General features: G+C 37.4%; 1 pseudogene; it reads right to left on the bottom strand.

The window, feature by feature from the left end:
• Positions 1-19,406: 19,406 nt before the first annotated feature.
• LOC140525141 (bifunctional methylenetetrahydrofolate dehydrogenase/cyclohydrolase, mitochondrial-like) lies at positions 19,407-23,397 on the bottom strand (annotated as a pseudogene).
• Between the last annotated feature and the right edge of the window lie 2,078 nt (positions 23,398-25,475).

The raw sequence follows: 25,475 nt of genomic DNA, 5'->3' as shown, positions 1-25,475 counted from the left end.
ATTGATGGACATCCCCTTGACTTCCAGTTTTTGGCAACTACATAGAGTGCTGCTATAAATATTTTTGTACATGTGGGACCCTTTCCCATTTTTATGATCTCTTGGGGATATAGTCCTAGTAGCGATATTGCTGGGTCAAAGGGTATGCACATTTTTGTAGCCCTTTGGGCATAGTTCCAAATTGCTCTCCAGAATGGTTGGATGTGCTCGCAGCTCCACCAACAATGAATTAGTGTTCCAACTCTCTCACATCCTCTCCAGCATTTATCATTTTCTTGTTCTGTCATGTTTGCAAATCTTATAGGTGTGATGTGGTACCTCAGAGTTGTTTTGATTTGCATCTCTCTAATCAATAGTGATTTAGAGCATTTTTTCATATGATTATAGATAGCTTTAATTTCTTCCTCTGAAAATTGCCTGTTCATATTCTTTGACCATTTATCAATTGGGGAATGACTTGTATGATTATACATTTGGATCAGTTCTCTATATATTCTAGAAATGAAGCCTTTATCCCCGAGCTTAGCTGTAAAAATTCTTTCCCAATTTACTACATCCCTCCGGATTTTGGTTGCATTGGGTTTGGTTGTGCAAAAACTTCTCAGTTTAATGTAATCAAAGTTATCCATTTTGCATTTCATAATGCATTCTATCTCTCCTTTAGTAAAGAATTCTTCCCTTCTCCATAGATCTGATAAATACACTATTCCTTGCTTCTCCAGTTTATTCATGGTATCAATCTTTATACCTAAATCATGTACCCATTTGGACTTTATTCTTGTGTACAGTGTCAGGTATGGGTCTATGCTTAATTTCCGCCACACTGTTATCCAGTTTTCCCAGCAATTTTTGTCAAACAATGAGTTCTTATCCCAGAAGCTGGGGTCCTTGGGTTTATCAAACAGAAGGTTGCTATATTCCTTGCCTACTGCATCTTGAGTGCCAAGTGTATTCCACTTGTCTACCTCTCTGTTTCTTAGCCAATACCAAGTGGTTTTGATAATTGCTGCTTTATAGTACAGTTTGAGGTCTGGTAGTGCTAGGCCACCTTCCCAAGCATTTCTTTTCATTAGTCCCTTTGATATTCTGGACCTTTTGTTTTTCCAAATGAATTTTGATATTATTTTGTCCAGCTCTAGAAAGTAATTGTCTGATAGTTTAATTGGTATGGCACTAAATAGGTATATTAATTTGGGTAGAATTGTCATTTTCATTATATTAGCCCGGCCTACCCATGAGCAACTAATGTTTTTCCATTTACTTAAATCTGACTTTATTTGTGCAAAAAGTGTCTTGTAATTGTGTTCATATAATCCCTGGGTTTGTTTTGGCAGGTAGACTCCTAAGTATTTTATACTGTCTACCCTAACTTTAAATGGGATTTCTCTTTCTATCTCTTGCTGTTGGACTTTGTTGCTAATATATAGGAATGCAGAAGATTTGTGTGGGTTTATTTTGTACCCTGCAACTTTGCCAAAGTTGTTTATTAATTCTAGTAATTTTTTACTTGAATCTCTGGGATTCTCTAGGTAAATCATCATATCATCTGCAAAGAGTGATAACTTAGTTTCTTCTTTGGCTATTTTAATTCCTTGGATATCTTTATCTTGTCTAATTGCTACGGCTAACATTTCTAGTACCATATTAAATAATAGTGGTGATAATGGACAACCTTGTTTCACCCCTGATCTTATTGGGAATGCATCTAGCTTATCCCCATTGCATATAATGCTTACTGAAGGTTTTAGATAGATACTGCTTATTATTTTATGGAAAGTTCCCTTTATTCCTACATTCTCCAATGTTTTTAGTAGGAATGGATGTTGTATTTTGTCAAAAGCTTTTTCTGCATCTGTTGAGATAATCATGTGGTTTTTGTTAGCTTTGTTGTTGATGTGATCGATAATGCTAATAGTTTTCCTAATATTGAACCAGCCCTGTAGTCCTGGTATGAATCCTACATGATCATAATGTATTAATCTCGTGATAAGATGCTGTATTCGTTTGGCTAGAATCTTATTTAAAATTTTTGCATCTATATTCATTAGGGAAATTGGTCTATAATTTTCTTTCTCTGTTTTGTCTCTTCCTGGTTTGGGTATCAAAACCATATTTGTATCATAGAAAGAATTTGGGAGGACTCCTTCTTCCCCAATTTTCAAGAATAGTGTATGTAACATTGGAATTAACTGTTCTTTAAATGTTTGATAGAATTCACTTGTGAATCCATCTGGCCCTGGAGATTTTTTCCTAGGGAGTTCATTGATGGTTTGTTCAATTTCTTTTTCTGAGATGGGGTTGTTTAAGTATTCAACTTCCACTTCTGTTAATCTGGGCAATTTGTATTTTTTAAAATATTCATCCATCTCATTTAGATTATCGAATTTGTGGGCATAAAGTTGGGCAAAGTAGTTTCTAATTATTGTTTTAATTTCCTCCTCATTGGAGGTGAGTTCACCCCTTTCATTTTTAATATTAGTAATTTGGTTTTCTTCTTTCTTTTTTTTAATCAGATTGACCAAAGGTTTATCAATTTTATTAGTTTTTTCATAAAACCAACTATTGGTTTTATTTATTAATTCAATAGTTTTCTTAATTTCAATTTTATTAATCTCTCCTTTGGTTTTCAGTATTTCTAATTTGGTATTTACTTGAGGATTTTCAATTTGTTCTTTTTCTAGCTTTTTCAACTGCAAGCCTAAGTCATTGATCTCGTCTTTCTCTATTTTATTTATGTAAGCATTCAGAGATATAAAACTTCCCCTAAGAACTGTTTTTGCAGTATCCCATAAGTTTTGGTATGTTGTCTCACTATTGTCATTCTCTCGAATGAAATTGTTGATTGTTTCTATGATTTCTTCTTTAACCCAACCCTTCTTTAGAATTAGATTATGTAGTTTCCAATTGATTTTTGGTTTCTCTTTCCATGGCCTTTTATTACTTGTAATTTTTAATGCATTATGATCTGAAAAGGATGCACTGATTATCTCTACCTTTCTGCACTGGATTGTGAGATTTTTATGTCCTAGTACATGGTCAATTTTTGTAAATGTTCCATGTACCGCTGAGAAAAAAGTATATTCCTTTCTATTCCCATTTAATTTTCTCCAAAGATCTATCATATCTACCTTATCCAGAGTTTTATTTACCTCCTTAACCTCTTTCTTGTTTATTTTGAGGTTGGATTTATCTAGTTCAGAGAGGGGGAGGTTAAGGTCCCCCACTAGTATAGTTTTGCTATCAATTTCTTCCTTCAACTCCCCCAACCTCTCCTCTAAGAATCTGGATGCTATACCACTTGGAGCATACATGTTTAGTAATGATATTGCTTCATTGTCTATGGTGCCTTTTAGCAGGATATAGTTTCCATCCTTATCCCTTTTGATTAGATCTATTTCTGCTTTTGCTTTGTCTGAGATTAGGATTGCTACTCCTGCCTTTCTTACATGAGCTGAAGCACAATATATTCTGCTCCATCCTTTGACCTTTATCCTATGTGTATCCCCCCGTTTCAAATGTGTTTCTTGTAAGCAGCATATTGTTGGATTATGGCTTTTAATCCATTCTGCTATCCGTCTCCGTTTTATGGGAGAGTTCATTCCATTCACATTCACAGTTATGATTACAATCTGTGTATTTCCCTCCAACCTCTTTCCCACCATTTGTGCTTTTAGCTCTCCCGTCTCCCTTCCCCTCCTCAAAAGTATTCACTTTTCTCCCCCTCCTCCTGCAGCCTTCCCCTCCTTCTTTTGACCCCCCTCCCTTTTAGTTCCCTTTACTCTTATTGCTTCTTTCCTCCCTTTTAGCCACCCTCCCCTTTCTTCCCCCTTCCCCTCCTACTACCTATAGAGCTAGTTAGGCTTATCTACTTAAGATTATTGTTCCTTCCTTTGAACAAATCAGATGAGAGTACCTCTCAAACAATGCTCATCTCCCTCCCCTCCTTCCCTCTACTATAGTTTTGTACTTCTTCCTGTGATATAATTTGCCATTTTCTGCTTCCCCCTTTCCACACCTCCTATTGCATTCCCTTCTCATACTTAAATCATATTTTTGACATGACATCATTTACTTTATGCCCGTTCCCTCTACATATATCCCTTTTATCATAATAGCTGCACAGTTCTCAAGATTAACAGGTATCATCTTCCCTTATAGGGAGGTAAACAGTTTGCCCTAATTGAGTAACAAGTTTTTGTTTTTGTGTTTTCCCCCCTGTTTACCTTTTTATGATTCTCTGGAGACCTGCATTTGAAGATCAAATTGTCTATTGAGTTCTGGTGTTTTGGTCAGGAAGCTCTGGAAATCCCTTATTTCGTTGAATGACTTTCTCCTTGCCTGAAATGTTATGCTGAACTTTGCTGGGTAGTTGATCCTTGGTTGAAGTTCCAACTCCTTTGCCTTACAGAATATTGGGTTCCAATTCTTTCGATCTTTTAATGTAGAAGCTGCAAGGTCCTATGTGATCCTGACTGTGTGTCCTTGATATTTGAATTGTTTCTTTCTGGCTGCTTGTAGTATTTTCTCCTTCACTTGATAGCTCTGGAATTTGGCAACTATATTTCTTGGGGTTTTGAATTTGGCATCCCTTTCGGGAGGGGAACGGTGGATTCTTTCGATGACTATTTTGCCCTCTGAGTCTAGTACTTCTGGACAGTTTTCCTTGATGTTTTCCTGGAAGATATTGTCCAGACTCTTTTCTTCATCATGGGTTTCTGGCAGGCCAATAATTCTTAGATTTTCTCTCCTGGATCTATTTTCCAGGTCAGTTGTTTTTCCAATTAAATATTTTACATTTTCTTCTATCTTTTCATTCTTTAGATTTTGTTTGACTGATTCTTGTTGCCTCATTGAGTCATTAGTTTCTACTTGCCCAATTCTAATCTTCATCGTAGTGTTTTCTTCAGTTAGCTTTTCCATCTCCTTTTCCATCTGACCAATTTTTCCCTTTAGGGAGCTATTTTCTCCATTTAATTTTTGTACTTCTTTTTCCAATCGACCAATTTTCCCAGTTAGGTTTTGGGTTTCCTTTTCCATCTGATCAATTTTCCCATTTAGGTTTTGGGTTTCCTTTTCCATTTGATTAGCTCTTCCTTTTAGGGAATTATTCTCTCCAGTTAATTTTTGAACTTCCTTTTCCATTTCTTCAATTTTCTTTTTTCAGGGTGATGTTCTCATCAGTGAATTCTTTTTTTATAGTTTTAAAATCATTGGCCAGTTTTTCTTTTATATCCTTCTTCAGACGTTCCAGGTAATCTAGTTGTGCTTGCGAGAAATTCATAGTCCCATCTGAGGTTTCAGATGGAAGTACAGTCTCAGCCCTAACCTCTTTGGTGTTTGTGTTTTGGTCCTTATCCCCATAGAAAGATTCTATGGTTTTTTCACTTTTCGTCTGCTTTTTCCGATTCATGATGTTGGCTGAGTGTTGTAGCTTTTGGTTCTTTCAGTCAGAAGGTACAGATCTTTAAGTTGAGCTGATGTGTGTCTGGGCTAAAAGCAGGCTTTTGTTTTTTGTTTCCCAGATCAACCCTGGGGTTAGCTTGTTAGGTGTGTGGGAGGTGTGGTCTGGTCTCAGGCTATCTCCTCAGCTGACTTGAGGCAAAGGCAAGGTCAAGGGATGGTAATCCCAGCTTCCCTATTGTCTTCCCTTTTCCCCTGGAGGGCTGGGGCACGCCTAGAAGCTAACGCGTGTTCCCGCCCCTCCTGGGGCTCGTCTCCTGGCTCTGAGGCTTGCCTGGGTCTCAGTGCGAATTTTCTCTGCCCTGGGTCGTCTGTCCCTCCAGATCGCCTCCACCACAGTAGGAAGAATCCCCCTTTGCTATTTTCCTAGCCTCTGGTGTTATGAGACTATTTGCCCCCTTCTGCTGTTCCCGCTGATCCAGGATTAATCTGGGGAAGAATTTTATGGTTCCCTCACGGTCATCAGGGGGGAGGAGAGAGCACTTACTGATCACTCTGCCATCCCAGTTCCTGGAAGTTCAAGTAGTGACCCACCGAAGTCCATCTTCAGGCTGAATATTTCAAGGGCTGCTGCGGTGATGTCTGGCACTCAGCGGCTCTCACCGGCTTGGCCTGGCTTATCTCCTGCTCCGCTGGTCTCGCCCGCCACTCTCGGGCTCCTCTGGTCCCCTCCACCCTGCCACGCAGACCACGCTGCGCTGTGCGCCGGGGTCTTACCCCCGCGGAACAGATCCCTCCCGTGGACCCTCTGGTCCAGCCTGGGCTCCGAATCCGTCAAAGTCAGTCACCCACTGGATTTTACACCTTCAAAGTCTGGTCAGACTCTACCCCCAGAGATATCCAGAGGAGTTTTTCCAGGAGCTTAGGTGAGTCATTGCTTTCACTCCGCCATCTTGTCCCCGCCCCTAATCTTATTTTCAACATTCATTTCTATAAGAATTTGAGTTCTAAATTTTCTGCCCATCTCTCCCCTCCACCCACTCCAAGGTATTGTGCAGTTTGATTACCCCTTCCCAATCTGGCCTCCTTTCTATCACACCTCTCCCTTCTTTCATCCACTTCCCCTCTCTTTTCTTATAGGGCAAGATAGATTTCTATATCCCATTGCCTATATATCTTATTTCTGAATTACATGCAAAAATAATTTTCAACATTCATTTTTCAAAACTTTGAGTTCCAGCTTTTCTCCCTTCCTCTCAACCCACAAATCCCCACTGAGAAGTTGAGCAATTTGATATTGATTATACATGTGTCATGATGCAAAACACTTCCATAACAGTCATGATGTGAAAGACTAACTACATTTTCCTTTCTTCTATCCTGCCTCCTCTTTATTTTATTTTCTCTTTTGACCCTGTCCCTCCTCAAAAGTGTTTACTTCTAATTGCCCCTTCCTCCCATTTTCCCTCCCTTCTATCACACCCACACCTCCATTTTCTCATTTCCCCTACTTTCCTGTAGTGTAAGATAAATTTTCATACTAAATTGAGTGTGCATGTTATTCCCTCCTTAAGCCAAACCCATAAGAGTAAGGTTCACTCTTTCCCTCTCATCTCCCCTTCATTGAAAAAGCTTTTTCTTTGTTCTTTAATGTGAGAGGTAATTTAATCCATTCTATTTCTCCCTTTCTCCTCCCAATATATTCCTCTCTTATCCCTTAATTTTGTGTTTTTATATATCATCCCTTCATATTTAACTCACCTTGTACCCTCTGTCTATATGTATATAATCCCTCCAACTGCCCTAATACTGAGAAATCTCAAGAGTTACAAATATTATCTTTCAAAGTAGAAATGTAAACAATTCAAATTTAGTAAGTGACTTATGATGTCTCTTTCCTGGTGATTTTTGGTTTTAGTCCTAGCTCCTTTGAAATCTGGAATATCATATTCCAAGCCCTTCAATACCTTAATGAAGAAGCTGCTAGAGCTTGTGTTATCCTGATTGGGTTTCCATAATACTTGAATTGTTTCTTTCTGGTTACTTGCAATATTTTCTTCTTGACCTGGAAGCTCTGAAATTTGGCTACAATATTCCTAGGAGTTTTCCTTTTGGGATCTCTTTCACAAGATGCTTTCAATATCTATTTTACTCTCTGGTTCTAGAAAAGCAGGGCAATTTTCCTTGATAATTTCTTGAAAAATGATGTCTAGGCTCTTTTTTTGATCATGGCTTTCAGGTAGATTAATAATTTTTAAACGGTCTCTCTTGGATTTATTTTCCAGGTCAGTTGCTTTCCAATGAGATATTTCACATTGTCCGCTATTTTTTCCATTCCTTTTGTTTGTTTCACATTTCTCTATTTTTCATAATCATTAGCTTCTGTCTAGTACATTCTGATCTTTAAGGAATTATTTTACTCAATAAGCTTTTGGACCTCCTTTCCCATCTGGCTGTTTCTGTTTTTTAAGGCATTCTTCTCCTCATTGCATTTTTGGATCCCTTTTGCCATTTGGATTATTTTATTTTTAAGGTATTTTATTTTCTTCAGCATTCCTGGGTCCCCTTTAGCAATCAGATGACTTGATTTTCATGATTTCCTTGTCACCAAAGTAAGATTCTATATTCTAATTCTTTTTCTGGTCTTCGTTCATTTCCCCAGGCACTTTACTGACTTTTGAGCTCTTCTTCAAGGTATTTTTCTGCTTCTAGTGGAGGTGGGGGTTACTCTCAGCTGCTGGATCCCCACACAACCTGTAGGCCTAGCACTCCAGAAATAGCTGCTGCCTCTGCTTCTGCTGTGGCTGCTGTGGGATCCTCCCCTCTTTCTGCAACCCTGGGGTTGGGGCTGGAGCTGGATCATTCTACTCTCTCCAACAGATCCAACAGATTTTTTTTTCCCATTGACCTTCCAATTTGTGCTTAGCATTTTGGGATTATTAACTCTGGAAATTGCCACAGTTGCCTGAGATTCAGTCCCCTCAAAACCTGCTCAGATCACATTTGTGCTGGTGTGGCCCATGCTAGATCATGCTCTGCTCCCAGAGTAGCAGGAAAGATACTTTCTGACTTCACGGGTTGGGCTGGAGATTTTCATCACTCTGTCATTCTGTGAGTTCTGCAACTCCAGAATTTGTTTAGTCATTTTTACAGGTATTTGACTGGACTTTGGGGAAGAGTGCTAGCAAGTCTCTGCTTCTACTCTGCCATCTTGACTCTCCCTCCCATAACAAGTGTTTATTAAGCAATTACTATGACAGACATTGTGCTTAGTACTGGGAATACTCATACAATAAAAAAAGTAAGAAAGTCTCTGTCTTCAAGAAGCTTACATTCTAATGAAGAAGGACAATAAATTAAAATAAGCTATAAAGGGGAGAGGAGAAAATGTACCCACATGGTGCATGGTGGGAGAATTTGAAGTCAAAAGTGGTGCTGAAAGAAGAGTGAAGTATGGCTTCCCTGGCACCATATAGAAGGACCTTGCCAGTGAGATAAGTGCACTGAAATGGATGAGATATGTTGCAAGGGGAGAAGATGCCAGGTGGTATAGAAGTTTCCAGATGAGAAGAAAACTAGGTCATGATGTAGAAATATATAAAGTCAGAGCTCAGAGAGGAATCACCATACTGATGCTGGAATTAATGAGGACCCCATTTCATAGCTCACTCAAGCTCAGAACTCTCAAGGTGGTAGATGCATCAGCTTGGGCTCCCTGGTAACTGGGATAATGGGCACATGCCCCCGAGCCCAGGAAGTCATCACTGTTCATTTGTAATTCTTTTCTTGAAAGCTGCCTTCTGTTTATAATTTGTAATGATATGTATCATTATAAGTCTGTAATGAACAACTAGAAAGTCAATATTTTGTTTCTGCAGCAGTTTGTAAAGGGTAATTTTGTTCATTTAGTCTTTAGACTAGATGGCCTTTAAGTATCTTTCCATATCTGAAATTCAGAGATTCAGGAAGGAAGAATAGTATTTGATTTTTGATTTCTGTAAACTTCTTACAGATTTGGAGTGTCTTTTCTCAAAAATTACTTATGCAAATATTTTCTTCAGTTTTATTTTTACATATTCATTACAGATGCATTGTTTTTAGTTATGGAAAATTGTTTTTCCCTTTTTTAAGAAGTAATTATTCTATTATTTAAAATTTCTTGTAAGTCATGGTAGTCATGGTAATAGGTTCCTGTTCATATATATACATACATATCTGATATATATATATATATATATGTATATATATATATATATCAGATATGTACATATATATATACATATATCTGATATATATATATCAGATATATACATATATATATACATATATCTGATACAGTCTCCCCTTTTCCCTGTTTTTAATGGTGTGACTTATAAATTTCGATCATATATCTAGTTTAAGTTTGGTGGTGAGCTATTCTTCATGTACCTCTTCTTTGATGTCAAAGTCAGTTATGACAATTTCAAAATAAGATTCAACTGTTTTGGTGTTGCTATTTATTCTGTGTTTTTATATTTAAAGAATAGAGGAAATATAAATATGAGTACAAAATATGATTCTCCCTTTTTATCTGCATTTCATATATTTTCACTTTTATTAAAATAAATAGAAAAAAAGTATGAAACTAGATCCAAAAGGTGTATAAAGCAGTGTATACTCTTTGACCCAATAATACACCTGCAAGATCTGTATCCTAAAGAGATCAAAGAAAAGGGAAAAAGACCTATTTGTTCAAAAATCGCTTACAGAAATCAAATATCAATACTCTTCTCCCTTCCTGAATCACTAGGTTAAGATGCATTAATACAAGGACAGTTTTCAGGAATATGGAAGTGAGCGTCCTTCTGTACTCTTCCCTTCTCTGATATATCTGGAGGTTTGTCTTCTACTCTGAGTGCCATAGGTTAAGATGAGTATTTAGAGGACAGATGGCATCCAGAAAATGGTGATCAGGATTGTGAATGGCCTTGAGTCATGCCTTATGAAAATGAATGGAAGGAACAAGAAATATTTGAACTGGAGAAGAGAAATCTCTAGCTATCTGTGACAGAGAGAGTTGAAGGACTGTCATGTGCAAGAAGTATTAGTCTTCTCCTGGATCTCAAGAAGTAAGATGGTGAGCAATAAATAGACACTAAAAAGAGGCAAGTTTATGGTTCGTGTCTAAAAGTAACTAAAACTCAACTACATTTTGTAATTGATACATGATGTCTATAATGGTGCATGTATTCCTCATTTTTTCTGTCTTCAAGCAGAGGATGGAGGAAAATTTGGGCAAATTTTTGTGGGAACTCTTCTGTATATGGGTTGGACTAGATTTCTAAATCTCAAGTTCTGATATTCCATGAAATGGTAAAAACCTGAAATTTTTGGGGATTCCAGTAGTTGTGAACAGGAGAGGGTCAGCATTAAAAGTTTATTGGAGGGAAGATGTGTAGTATTTGACAAATAATTAAATGTAGAAGATGAAGGAGAATAAAGAGTCAAAGGTGAATACCAATAGTAATCTAGTGTTTGATGAACTCCGAGATCCATTTGGGGCAATATCCAAAGCATTTGGAATACGAATTCACCATTTGAGAAAAATTCCTGGGAAAACTTGAAAGCAGTTTGAAAGAAACTAGATATATAAAACCAAATCACTCATACCAAAATGAAGTGTAAATATACCACTAGCAAAGGTGAATTTTAAACAATTACAAGAAGTTATTTTGGTCAATTACATACCAATAAATTTAACAACTGAAGTGAAATGAAAGAGTAGTTATAAAAATATAAATTGCTTAAATTATCAGAAGAGGAAATAGGATATCTAAATAGACCCATTTTAGAAAAAAGAAATGGAACTGGTCGTAAATGAGCTTCCTAAGAGACAAGCAACAAGACCAAATACATTTATTAGTGAATTCTATCAAACATTTAAAGATCAGTTATTTCCAACATTAAATAAATTATTTGTTATAATAGGTACAGAAGAAATCCTACCAAATTTCTTCTATTAAACAAACATGATACTGATACCTAAATCCAGAAGAGTATAAATAGAAGAAGAAAATTATAGACTGATTTCCTTAATGAATATGAATACAATAATTCTAAATAAAATTCTAGCTAAAAGATTACACCAATATATTGCAAAGATTATACATTATGTTCAAGTGGGATGTACAACAGCAGTGAAGAGATAATTTAACATTAGGAAAACTACTAGCATAAATTATTATATGAATAATGAAAAAATTAAAAATGATGATTATGTGAATAGTTGAAGAAAAGGCTTTTGATGAAGTTCGAAACTCAGTGTTATTAAAGGCACTGGAAAATATTGATATATATGGGATCTCACTTAAAATGACAGAAAAAAACATTTATCTAAAACCATCAGCAAGTGCTATTTATAATGGGGATAAAATAGAAGTCTTCCCAGTAAGATCAGCTGTGAAACAAGTATGCCCACTTTCATCAATATTATTCAGTATTGTACAGGAAATCCTAGCAATAGTAATAAGAGAATAAAAAGAAGTAGAAGGAGTCAGAATAGGTAATGAGGTAATAAAAAATATCACTTTTTATAGACAATATGATGAAAAACTTGGAAAATCCCAAAGACTCAACTAAAAAGTTATATAATTATATATTATGTCAGCTAATAATTTTAGCAAAGTAGCAGGATATAAAGTAAATTCACATAAATCATCAGCATTCCTATATGTCACGAACAAAACTCTGCAAGAAGAGAGAGTAAAAAAAAAAAAAAAAAAAAACAATGACTTTAGATAGTATCAAATACCTGGGACAACACAGGCCAAAAGAAAGCCCGAAACTATATAAACAAAATGATTTAAAAAAAACTTTTTAGGGTGGAGTCAAGATGACAGAGTAGAAAGACACATATACTCTAGCGCTTCCCACACAACCCACAAAATACACGTAAAAAAAGACTCTCAACAAATTCTAGAGCACCAGAAGTCACAAAACAACAGAGTAAAAGAGGTTTCCAGCCAAGGGCAACCCGGAAGGCCAACAGGAAAGGTCTATCTCACGGGATGCTGAGAAGAGCAGAGCCCAGCCCTGGCTTCCCAGAAGTGGGAGGAACAGGACCTGAACAGACCTCTGGGGCAGAATTCCCTGCAGGGAGGATCCCAGATCCCTCAACCCACAAGCAAAAAGCAAGCTCTAAAGGTCAGTATGGGAGGGCTTTCCCAGCTGGGTGAGAGGCTAAAAGGGTTCCCACAGCACTAGCTCCACATGGAGGCTGTAGGTGGAGGCAGGCAGATACAGTGGCTAAGGAAGCAGACTGGGCCCATTGTCCAGGCATATTAGCTTAAAGTCTCTAGGGGAATTGAGTAAGTGATTTGAGCCTCAGCCCTCAGTGGTGCCCTCCCACCCAAAGCCCCTGGGGAAATGGGGTAGCTGATCTGAATCTCAGTCCTCAGCCACAGCTCCACCACCACCCAAAACCCCAGAGGAATTGAGCTGCTCATTTGAATCTCAGCCTTGTACTGGGGAGAAGAGAAGCACTAGGACTCTCCTCTTGACAAAGGATTCAGATGTCAAGTAACTGGTTGGGAAAATGCCCAAAAAAGGGAAAAAAATAAGACCATAGAAGGTTACTTTCTTGGTGAACAGGGGTCTCCTTCCATCCTTTCAGATGAGGAAGAACAAGGCATACTGTCAGAGGAAGCCAAAGCCTCTGCCTGTAGTACCGCCAAAATGAATATGTATTGGACTCAGACCGCAGAAGAGGTTGAAAAGCATGTCAGCAGCCTGCTAAAGGAGAATCAAAAAAAAATGCTGAGGAAAATAACACCTTTAAAAACATATTAACTCAATTGGGAAAAGGTCCCAAAAGCCAATGAGGAGAAAGAGGCTTTAAAAAGCAGAATTAGCCAAATGGAAAACAAGGTTCAAAAGCTCACTGAACAAAATAGTTCTATAAAAGAAATAATCAAGTTCATGGAAATTAGTGACTATGAGATAAACTAGGCACTTGGAAACAAAACCAAAAGTTTGAAAAAATAGAAGATAATGTGAAACATCTCATAGGAAAACCAACCGACCTAGAAAATAGATGCAGGAGAGACAATTTAAAAATTATAGAACTACCTGAAAGCCATGATCAAAAAAAGGGCCTAGATATAATCTTCCATGAAATTTTCAAGGAAAATTGCCCTGATATTCTAGAACCAGAGGGCAAAATAAACATTGAAAGAACTCACTGATCACTTCCTGAAAGAGACCAGAAAAGAGGAACTCCTAGGAATATTGTGGCCAAATTTCAGAGTTTCCAGGTCAAGGAGAAAATGTTGCAAGCAGCTAGAAAGAAACAATTTGAGTATTGTGGAAATACAATCAGGATAACACAGGATCTGGCAGCTTCTACATTAAGGGATCAAAGGGCTTGGAATAGGATATTCCAGAACCAAGAATCACCTACCCAGCAAAAGTGAGTATAATACTTCAAGAGAATAAATGGTCATTCAGTGATATAGAGGACTTTCAAGCATTCATGATGAAAAAACCAGAACTGAAGAGAAAATTTAACTTTCAAACACAAGAATCAAGAGAAGCATGAAAAGGAAAACAGGAAAGAGAGATCATAAAACACGTTCTAAAGAAAAACTGTTTACATTCCTACATGAAAAAACAAAATTTGTAACTCTTGACACTTTTCTCAGTATTTGGGTAGGTTGAGGGATTGCATACACACACACACACACACACACACACACATATATATATGGAGAGAGAGAGAGAGAGAGAGAGAGAGAGAGAGAGAGAGAGAGAGAGAGAGAGAGAGACAGGGAGTACAGGTTGATTTGAATCAGCAGAGGTGATATCCATAAAAAATATTAAAATAAATATTAGGGAATGAGGGAGGAAAATACTGGGAGGAGAAAGGGAAAAATGGAATAGGGAAGGATATAACTTGTAAAAGAGAAAAGAAAAATCCTGTTCAATGGAGGAGAAAAGAGAGAAGATGAGAGGGGAAAAGTGAAGCTTACTCTCTTCACATGTGGCTGAAGGAGGGAATAACATGGTCACCAAATTTGGTATGAAAATCTATCTTACACAACAGGAAAGTAGGGGAGGAGGGGGACAAGTGGGGTAAGGGGGATGATAGAAGGGAGGGCAAATGGGAGAAGAGAGTAACTAGAAGTAAATACTTTTGAGAAGAGACAAGGTCAAATGAGACAATAAAAGAAAAAGGGGCGGGGTCAGGGTAGGATAGAGGGAAATATAGTTAGTATTACACAACATGATTATTCTGGAAGTCTTTTGCAAAACGACACATATATAGCCTGTACTGAATTGCTTGCCTTCTCAGTGAAGATTGGGAGGGAGAGAGGGAGAGAGAGAAGTTGGAATTCATAATATTAGAAACAAATGTTGAGAATTATTATTGCATACAATTAGGAAATAAAAAACACAGATAATGGGGTATAAAAATTTATCTTTCCCCACAAAAAAAGAGAGAAGATGGGGATAAGGGAAGGGTGGGATGTGATAGAAGGGAGGGTACATTGAGGGAAAGGGTAATCAGAATGCAAAGCATTATGGGGCAGTGGGAGGGAAGAGATAGGGAGAAAAATTGGAATTCAACATTCTGTGGAAATGAATGACAGAATCTAAAAATAAATAAATAAACAAATTTTAAGAATAAGTTAAAAAAATTAAGTAGGTAAGGAATTCAAGAAACCAAACAACTTTTTACTATACAAATAAAATAAGATTCCATTAATTGGGTAAGTCTTAATTGTTCATGGCCAGGTAGGACCAATACAATAAAACTAGAATTTTACCCAAACTAATCTATATATTCAATGCTATCCCAATTAAATTACCATTTTCACTGAATTAGAAAAAATAGTAATAAAATTTCATTTGAAAAAACTGAAAAATATCAAAGGAAATAATGAAAAATATGTAAATGAAGTAAGTTTAGCAGTGTTAGAACTTAAATTATATTATAGGACAGTAGTTACCAAAGTATGTGGTACTGGCTAAGATCCATCAGTGGAATAGGGTAGATATACAATTTATATCAACAAATAAACCTAATAATCTTGTTTTTGACAAGAGTAAAGATTTAAGATTTTGGAATAAGGATTATTTGCTTTTAAAAATTGTTGGGAGTACTGGGAAGCAGAAGTGTAAAAACTGGGTATAGACAACTATCTATAGATATCTATATATAAAGTCAAAATGAACATATGACCCAAATATACCAAAAAAATACCAAAAAACAAAACAAAACAAAACAAAAAGAGCATATTACTTATCGGATTTAAGGATAGGCAAACAATTCATAAACAAAAAGAGATAGAGAAGAAAGGTAGGTGTAAAGTAGATCATTTTGATTATATTAAGTTAAAAATATCTTGTACAAATAAAACAAATGTAGCAATTATCAAACAAAAAGCAGAAAATTGGTGGGGGGGATAATTTTATAAACATTTTATCAGATAAAGTAGTCATATTTAAAATATATGAATATGAGTCATTCCCCAATTGATAAATGGACAAAGGGTATGAACAGGCAATCTTCCAAAGAACAGATCAAAACAATCTACAGTCATGTGAAAATGCTCTAAATCATTACTGATTAGAGAAATGCAAATTTAAAAAAAATTGAGATACCATTTTATGCCTATCAGATTGGCTAAAATTATGGAAGAGGAAAGTGGTGAATGTTGGAAGGGATGTGGAAAAATTGGGACACTAATTCATTGTTAGTGGGATTGTAAACCATTTTGGAGAGCAACCTGGAATTATGCCCCCAAATTATTAAACTATCCATACCCTTTGACCCAGCAAATACTACTACTTGGTTTATTTCCAAAAATAATTAGGAAAAAAAGGGGAAAAACCTCTATGGTCTAAATGATTGTAGTAGCTGTGTTTGTGGTGACAAAGAAGTGGAAATTTCAGGGATGCTCATCAATTGGGGAATGGGTGAGTAAGTTGTGGTGTATGATTGTGATGGAATACTGCTGTGCTATAAGAAAAAATGAGCTGGCTGATTTTAGAAAAAAAATGGAAAAACTTGCATCAAATAAGGAAGCAAAAGGAGCAGAACAGAGAGAATGTTGCATATTGTAAGAGCAAATGGTGAATTCTTATCCCAAAAGCTTTGGATATTGCCCCAAATGAATCTTGGAGTTCATCAAACACTAGATTATTACTGGCCTTAAAGTGTGACTCTTTATTCTTCTTCATCTTCTACACTTAATTATTTGTCAAATGGCTTTTTAAGAATGATCTTTTGTGAATAAGTCATTTCCACCATTATAAATACCCTAATTAACTATAAAGGACATATGAAGAACTATGTTATCTATATCCAGAGAAAGAACTTATAAATAGAAGTGTTTACACAATAATTTTATGCACACGCACAATCACACACTTATTTTTATCTAATAATAGCCATCTCTAGGGTGGGGGGAGAAAAAATATTTACATGATCACTTTATTATATACTTGGAAGAAATAGCAAATTTTACATAGTAGACTTACAGTTTCATATGCAATTATCTTTTCATTGTACTGTTATGGAAATATTTGCTTTATTCAATAAATTAAAAATAAAATTTTAAAAAAGACACTAGATATAGAACATCTTTTCATAATATATACCAAGATAATGTCATATTGGATAAGAGCTTAGACATAAAGGGAAATATCATAAGTAAGTTAGGGGAACATGGAAAAATGTATCTGCCAGATATATGGACAAAAGAGTTTATGATCATACAAAAGATGGAGAGGATCATGAAAAGTAAAATGGAAAAGTTTGATTACATGAAATTAAAAAGCTTTCACACAAACAAAAGCAACACAGTCAAAATTAGAAGTAAAACAGAAAACTAAGGATATATTTTTACAGCATTCCTTTGATAAAACCATCATTTCCCATTTCTATAAGAAATCAAAATAATATATGAAATAAATATAAAATATAATAATATATAAAATATAATGTATAAACGTAATATATAAATAAAAAACCTGAAATAAATAAGAGCCATTCCTCAACTGGCCACACATCATCAAAAAAAAAAAAAAAGAATAAACCATTTACAGAAGAAGAAACCAAAGCTATTAATAGCCATATAAAATGTTCTAAATCATTAATGAGTGGAAAAATGCAAATTAAAATCACTTGGAGATATCATGTTTCACTTACAAGATTGGGTAACATAACAGAAAAGGAAAATGACAAAAAGTGGAGCTGATGTGGACAAATGTGGACATTAATCTAGTATTGGTGGACATGTGAACTAGTCTAACTACTTTGGAGAACAATTTGGAATTGTGTCCAAAGGGTTATCAAACAGTGCATACTTTTTGATCCAGTAATACCACTATTACATATCTTTCCCAAAAAGATGAAAGAAAAGGGGTAAAAATCTGTTTGTTCAAAAATATTTATAATAGCTCTTTCTGAGGGGGCAAAGAATTAGAAGTTGAAGGAATGCCCATAAATCTGATAATAGCTGAACAAGTATATACTTGTGACGGAATAATATTATGTTATAAGAATTAATGAGAAGGATAATTTCAGATAAAAAAAAAACCTGGGAAGATTCATATGAACCAATGGAAAGTGAAGTGAGTAGAATCAGGAGAATATGGCACACTGTAACAAAAGTATTGTAAAGACAACCAACTTGGAATGACTTAGCTACTCTAATTAAGACAATGACCAAAAACAGGTGCAAAGGATCTATGATGAAATACGCTATCCATCTTCAGAGAGAGAGAGAGTGAGAGTTGATGAATTCTGAATCCAGACCAAAGCAAAACCTTTTTTAATTTCTTAAAAAAACTGCTTTAATCAAAAATCTGGTTAGGTAAATCAGTAAGCACTTCAAGCTTTCAAAGATTTTCAGGAAAGGCAACGGGGACCTAAGTGGAAAGAAGCAGCAGCCACTGCAAACTCTTTGGTTATTAGGAGAGTGCTAGATGCTCTGGGAAGTACAGGCTATGTCTGAGGGGGGATGTAACCAAAACAAACTCCTAGCAGACCCCAGAGCACAGAATGTCCCCCAGTCAAAGCTGCTTTGAGGTCAGGGTTCTTTCTGTTACAGTCAATGTGTAGGATTTGAACCTTGAAGTCAAACATGAATTTCCTTTGTAGTAAATTTCAGGACACAAACTCCCCACACCCCACATGGAAGAGGATGAGTAGGGCCTGTTTTCACAATAGTCATTTCCTGTTTACCAGCCCCAGGGATGCTTCTGAGGCTCATCCTGCCCCACCACCCCCACTCCACAAAGGAGCTCTGGTCTAAAAGAGTACCCACCTTTGCTACAGCCTTCAACAGCTGTGGGTGTGTACTTATGGGAACAAGCAGACTACTATTTCTTGATATGTGGAGGGCCCGGGTAAAGTGTTCCAGATTACATGGTGGACTCACTTTCTCCTTCCTCTGAACTACTGAGTCTAGGAAGTTGAGACTGTAACCTCTAGGCTTACTTCAGGGGATCACAGAGGAGGTTCCAGAGGATAATATCATAAACCAACCTGATTGTATCAAGTCACCACAACAATGCAGTTCCTCTGACTCACTGGCTCACTGAGTCTCTTGTGGTTCTATGCGATATGGGGGCCTATGTTTCACGTATTTTAACATCAATGGCCTCAGTTCAGTTTTCTCTGGGCAGGGCTGCAAAAGCCAGGACCACCCAGCAGCCATCTCAGCAGTGGTGACAAGGGTCTCTGAGCACACACAGCTGTCTACACTAACACTTTCAATAAATAGCCTGACTGCAAACAAAGATCAGAAAGTTATCTCAGTAGAATAAATCAAAATATTGCATTTATATTGGCCTGTTTTGCTTCTTTTTTTAATTATTTGGAATGTTTTTTGTGTTTTTCTTTTTTTAATAGACTTCCATTAAGAGGTGGCTGCTGAAAACTGTTTGGCCTTCACTTCTCTTCTCAGACTCCAACAGCTTCTTTGCGGCAATGATGGTATTCTTCATCAGCATGGCAACTGTCATGGAATCCACACACCCAGGGACCAGTGTCTGGCTTTCTTCTTGACTTCTTCAAAATTCATGTCTCCAACTAGTTTGGGCTTGGCTGTGATAAGATCATGAACCTGATTTATCCCCAAATCAATGGCAGCAGTCTCTTCCTTGATCATGTCTGCTGTGATCAGATTAGGGATAACTGCAGAAGACACCACAATATCTGCAAGAATTGTGGGGTTCTTCAGCTGCTCTTTGGGAATGTAATGGTGAGAGACTGTCACAGTGGCATCCTCTCTGGGCAGTTCATGTCTGTCATCCTTATGTAGCAACATTACAATGGGCATGCCCACATTCTTGGAACTGCCGGCCACCACCAGGTTCTTCCCCAATGTGGGAATGCCTGCGGGGAGCATGGAGTACTGGTTCAGGCAGATGCGCCCCGCGTTGATCACATGAAAGCCATACACATCCTTATCTGGAGCCACAGAATTGCCGACCTTTCTCTCATCCATGTTCTCAGGAAGAGGGAGCTGAACTGGGAGGCCATTTGCATCGTTATCATCATTGAGTTTGCTGGTTAAATCCAGCAGCTCTTCCTCTGAAATGGAGGAAGGTTTCAAAATTGTTTCACTGCTGATTCCCACATCTGCAGCAGCCTTGGTCTTGTTCAAGACATAGGAGTGACTTGCCGGGTTTTCTCCCACCAGGACTACATTCAGGTGGGGCCTTTTGCTACCTAAGGCAACCTACTGCTTCACTTTCTGCCTACACTCCTGCTTGATCTGCTAGACCAGCTTCTTTCCAGAAATCACCGCAGCTTCATTTCTGGCCACCCTGACACGCAGCAAGCAGCAGGTGCTCAGCACCAGTCCCAGGAACCTCTCCACTCGCAATGCTGTGAGGGTCCCTGGAGCCGCCATCTTACCACTGGCGATGCTGACAGAGCCACAGGCCGAGGAAGGCCAAAGTAAACGTTTTTACAACTTTATTTTCTCTTGAGGTTTGTTTTTGTTTTTGTTTTTGATTTGTTTTTTTTTTTTTCGGCATCTTCTTTTGTAACTTGACTAATATGGAAGTATGTTTTCCATGACATCAAATTGCTTTACTTCTCAGGGAGAAGGGTGTGAGAAGGGAACAAAATTTTTAAAATTTATTTATTTTACTTTTCAACATTTATTTCCACAAGATTTTGAGTTCCAAATTTTCTCCGCATCCCTACCCTCTCTCTACCCCAAGACGCCATGCATTTTGAATCTCCTTCCCCAATCTACCCTCCCTTATATCACACCCCTTCCTTCCCTATCCCCATCTTCTCTCTTTTCTTGTAGGGCAAGAACCCTATAACGTGTATTTCTTATTTCCCAGTTGCATGCAAAAACAATTCTCAACATTTGTTATTAAAACTTTGAATTCCAACTTCTTTCCCTACTCACACATCCCCAGTGAAGGCAAGCAATTCAATAGACTATACATGTATAATTCTGCAAAAGATTTCCATAATAGTCATATTGTGAAAGACTAACTATATTTCCCTCCATCCTGTCCTGTCCTGTCCCCTCCCCCATTTATTCTCTTCTCTCCATTGATGTTGTCGCTCACCAAAAAGTGTTTACTTCTAATTACTCTTTTCTCCCATTTGCCCTGCCTTCTATCATGCAGCCTACATCCCACTTCTCCCCTTCTCTCCTACTTTCCTGTAGTGTAAGATAGATTTTCATAACAAATTGAGTGTCCATGTTATTCCCTCCTTAAGTCAAATGTGATGAGTAAGCTTCACCTTTTCTCTCTCCCTTCTACCTTATACCCTCCATTGAAAAAGATTTTACTTGCTTCTTTTATGAGAGACAATTTGTCCCATTCCATTTCTTCCTTTCTCCTCCCAATGTATTCCTCTTTCACCATTGAATTTTATTTTTTAGATATCATCCCTTCCTATTCAGCTCACCCTGTGCCCTCTGTCTATATGTATATAATCCATACAACTATTCAAATACTTAGAAAAGTTGCAAGAATTACAAATATTATCTTTCCGTGTAAGAATGTAAACAGTTGTACTATAGTAAGTCCCTTATGATATCTTTCCTGTTTACCTTTTCATGCTTCTCATGATTCTTGTGGTTGAAAGTCAAATTTTCTGTTCAACTCTGGTATTTTCATTAGAAATGCTTGAAAGTCTTGTTTCATTGAATGGTCATTTTTTCCCTTAAAGTATTAGGCTCAGTTTTACTGGGTAAGTGATTCTTGGTTTTAATTCTAGTACTTGTGACTTCTGGGATATGATATTCTAAGACCTTCAATCCCGTAATGTAGAAGCTACTAGATCTTAGATTATCCTGATTGTATTTCTACGATACTTGAATTGTTTCTTTCTGGCTGCTTGCAATATTTTCTCCTTGACCTGGGAACTCTGGAATCTGGCTACAATTTTCCTAGTTTTTCTTTTGGGATCTCCTTCAGGAGGTGATCAGTGGATTCCTTCAATATTTATTTTACCCTCTGGTTCAAGAATACCAGGACAATTTTCCTTGATAATTTCACGAAAGAAGATGGCTAGGCAATTTTTTTTCATCATGGCTTTCAGGTAGCCCCATAATTTTTAAATTGTCTCCCCTGGATCTATTCTCCAAGTCAGTTCTTTTTTCCAGTGAGATATTTCACATTGTCTTCCACTTTTCCATTCTTTTGGTTTTGTTTTGTAAATTCTGGCTTTCTCATAAAGTCATTAGCTTCCATCTGTTCCATTCTAGTTTTTAAATAACTCTTTTCTTCAATGAGCTTTTGAACCTCCTTTTCCATTTGGCTAACTTTGATTTTTGAAGCATTCTTCTTCTCATTGGCTTTTTGGACCTCTTTTGCCAATTGAGATAGCCTATTTTTAAAAGGTGTTATTTTCTTCAGCATTTTTGGGTCTCCTTTAGCAAGGTATTGACTCGCTTTTCATGATTTCCTTCCATCGATCTCATTTCTCTTCCCAGTTTTTCCTCTACCTCTCTTACTTGATTTTCAAAGTCCTTTTTGAGCTCTTCCATAGCCTGGGACTATTGCATGTTTATTTTTGAGGTTTTAGATCCAGAAGCCTTGACTTTTATGTCTTACCCTAATGGTAAACATTGTTCTTCCTCATCAGAAATGATGGGAGAGAATACTTGTTCACCAAGAAAGTAACCTTCTATAGCCTAATTCTTTTTACCCTTTTGGGGCATTTTTCCAACTAGTTACTTGACTTTTGGGTCCTTTATCAAGAGTAGGGTATACTCTGGGTACCTGTAAGTTCTCAGTTCCTTCAAGGTGGCCTAGTCCAGGGAGAGGAATTTACTCCCTGTCCGGGCTCACAGCTGAGATTAAGATCAGCTGCTCAATTCCCCCAGGGTCCTTATTCTGAGGCTCCAACAATGCCTGCCCTGGTCACCACAACCTCACTGCTGCCTAGGTCCTGGGAGGGCCCTGCTTCCTTGTCACAAAGGTGAAAAAGTCCTCTTACTGACCTTTGGTGCTGCCTCTGTCATTTGTAATTTGGGTTGTCTGGGAGCAGGGCCTGAGGTCTGCTCTGGATCTGTTCCTCCTGAAGTGGCATGGGCAAGGCAAGACTGTGGTCTGCTCTGTGTCTGGTGAGATAGATCTTTCCTGTCAGCCTTTCAGGTCACCTTGGGCTGGAAATCTCCTCCACTCCATCATTCTGTGGCTTCTGTTGCTCTAGAAATTGTTGAGAGTATTTTTTACAGGTATTTTATGGGCAGTGGGGGAAGACCTAGAGTGTGTGTGTCTTTCTACTCTGACATCTTTGCTCTGCCTCTGTCAGTTGTTTTCCAATGAGATATTTTGTGTTGTCTTCTATTTTTTTACTCTTTGAGTTTAGTTTTGTTTTCTTATAGAGTCATTAGCTTCTATCTGCTTTATTCTACTTTTTAAAGAACTATTTTTGTCAGTGAATTTTTGAACCTCCTTTTCCATTTGGCTAATTCTGTTTTTCAAAGCATTCATCTCCTCATTGGCTTTTTGGACTTCTTTTGCCATTTGGGTTACTCTGCTTTTAAAGGACTGATTTTCTTAAACCTTTTTTGGGTCTCCTTTAGCACGCTGTTCATGATTTTCTTGCATCACTCTCATTTCTCTTTCCATTTTTTCTTCCACTTCTCTTACTTGATTTTCAAAATCTTTATTGAGCTCTTCCATTGTAAATTTATTTTGGAGGTTTTGGATGCAGAAGCCTTGACTTATATGTCTTCCTTTGATGATAAATTTTGTTCTTGCTCATCTGAAAGTGTGGAAGAAAGTGTCTGTTTACCAAGAAAGTAACTTTCTATAGTCTTTTTTTCCCTTTTTTGAGGAATTTTCATAGCCAGTTACTTGCCTTTAGAGTCCTTTGTCAAGTGTGAGGCATACTTTAGGAACCTGTAATTTCTCAATTCCTCCAAGGTTGCACAATCAAGGGAGAGGAGTTTACTCCTCTCTTATTCTGCACTCTGGTCTGGGAGCAACCACAAGCTTTTCTGTCCAGGATCTGCGAGTAGGATTCCCTCTCCACAGCCTCCCACCAGCTCCACCAAGCCAATACTCTTCTTCACCCCAGAGCTGCCACTCAAGGCTGAGATACACATCAACTGCTCAATTCCCTCAGGGTCTTTAGGCCAAAGCTTCAAAATGGATGCTCTCCTGCAATGACTTCTGCTGCCTGAGCCTGGGGCTAGGTCTGGACTCTGCTACCTTCTTACCCAGGTGAAAGAGCTTTCTCACTGACCTTTGAAGCTGTCTTTCACATTTGTGGGTTGAGAAATATGGGAACCACAGCTGCTGCCTGTGATTCTATGCCCTGAAACCTGATCCAGTTCTTATCCTGCAGCGCCCTGCATGGCCACACCTGGGCAGTGCTCTGCTCTGAGCCTGATGCAATATACCTTTCCTGTTGGCCTTCCAGGCTGTCTTGGGTTTCAAATCTCTTTCATTCTGTCGTTTTGTGACTTCTGCTGCTCTAGAATTTGCTTAGAGTCATTTTTTTGCAGGGATTTAATGGGCAGAGGGTAGAGCTAATAGCAGGTCCCTCTTTCTATCCTGCTATCTTGGCTCCACCTTGAAGGGAGCAAAGTTGGAACTCAAAATTTTAAAAAGGTATGTTAAAAATTTTATTACATATAATTGGTAAGTATTTAAAGAAATCAGTGAAATATATATTTGAGGGGAAAGAGTCAGAAGTGATTCTTAGGTTTTAAACTTGAGAGAGTGGAAGAATCTGGAATGAGGTGGCTTTTGTTGGTAGAGGTGGAAACACATATTACTGCCTATACAATAAATATTATTGAGTGAAATTTTGTTCATTGTCTAATGGTTTGCATGGATACATGAAAGAGTCAAAAATTTATCCAATATAATATGCCAGATTGGGAGTTTACATTTGTGTCTATTTGATGTATGAATTTGTCTCCCTCTCTTTCATACCTCATAATTCAGATCAAAAGGATAACAACCTATGTGAAAATAAATGATTGCATAATCCTATATCTTGTGTCAGGGCAAAAAGGCCTTATTGTAGGATAAGAGTCAACCTGTTTGATCTAATATAAGACCAGAAACTATATACACCATTTCCTATCAAAGAGACTGGAATTCTAATATTAAAGGTATCATCACTCATTTGAATCTTGGAGAATTTTCAGCCTTGGGATTTGAGAGGCAAGTTAACATAGAGGGTGAAATGATGAATTTGAAGTCTGAAGATCTGTGTTGGACTTTTCCATCTGCCAATGACTATCTCTGTGACTTTAGGCAAGACACTCAGCCTTTCTGATTTCAATTTTTCTCATCTTCAAAGTAAAGGGTTTGGATTAGATGACCCCTAAGACCTCTTGTAGCTCTAAGTATATTATCTCCATAAGTACAAATATCAGGAATGGTAGTCCCTTAGTTAGCCTTTAGCTGAGAGATGAAGACTTACAGTCATAAGCCAAAAAACAGACAAGGAAAAAAAAGGAGATGTAAGTGGCAATATGTCAGTTATATTTCAGATTCTTTGATAAATCCAAGAACTTGTCAATATTCATGTGCTCACCATAGGTACTGACATTCATCCCATTGGATTCTTACTTATATCTTTCTAT

Source organism: Notamacropus eugenii, chromosome 1 (assembly GCF_028372415.1).
Source record: "Notamacropus eugenii isolate mMacEug1 chromosome 1, mMacEug1.pri_v2, whole genome shotgun sequence".
Taxonomy (NCBI): Eukaryota; Metazoa; Chordata; class Mammalia; order Diprotodontia; family Macropodidae; genus Notamacropus; species Notamacropus eugenii.
This window is presented reverse-complemented; position numbering and strand designations above follow the sequence as displayed.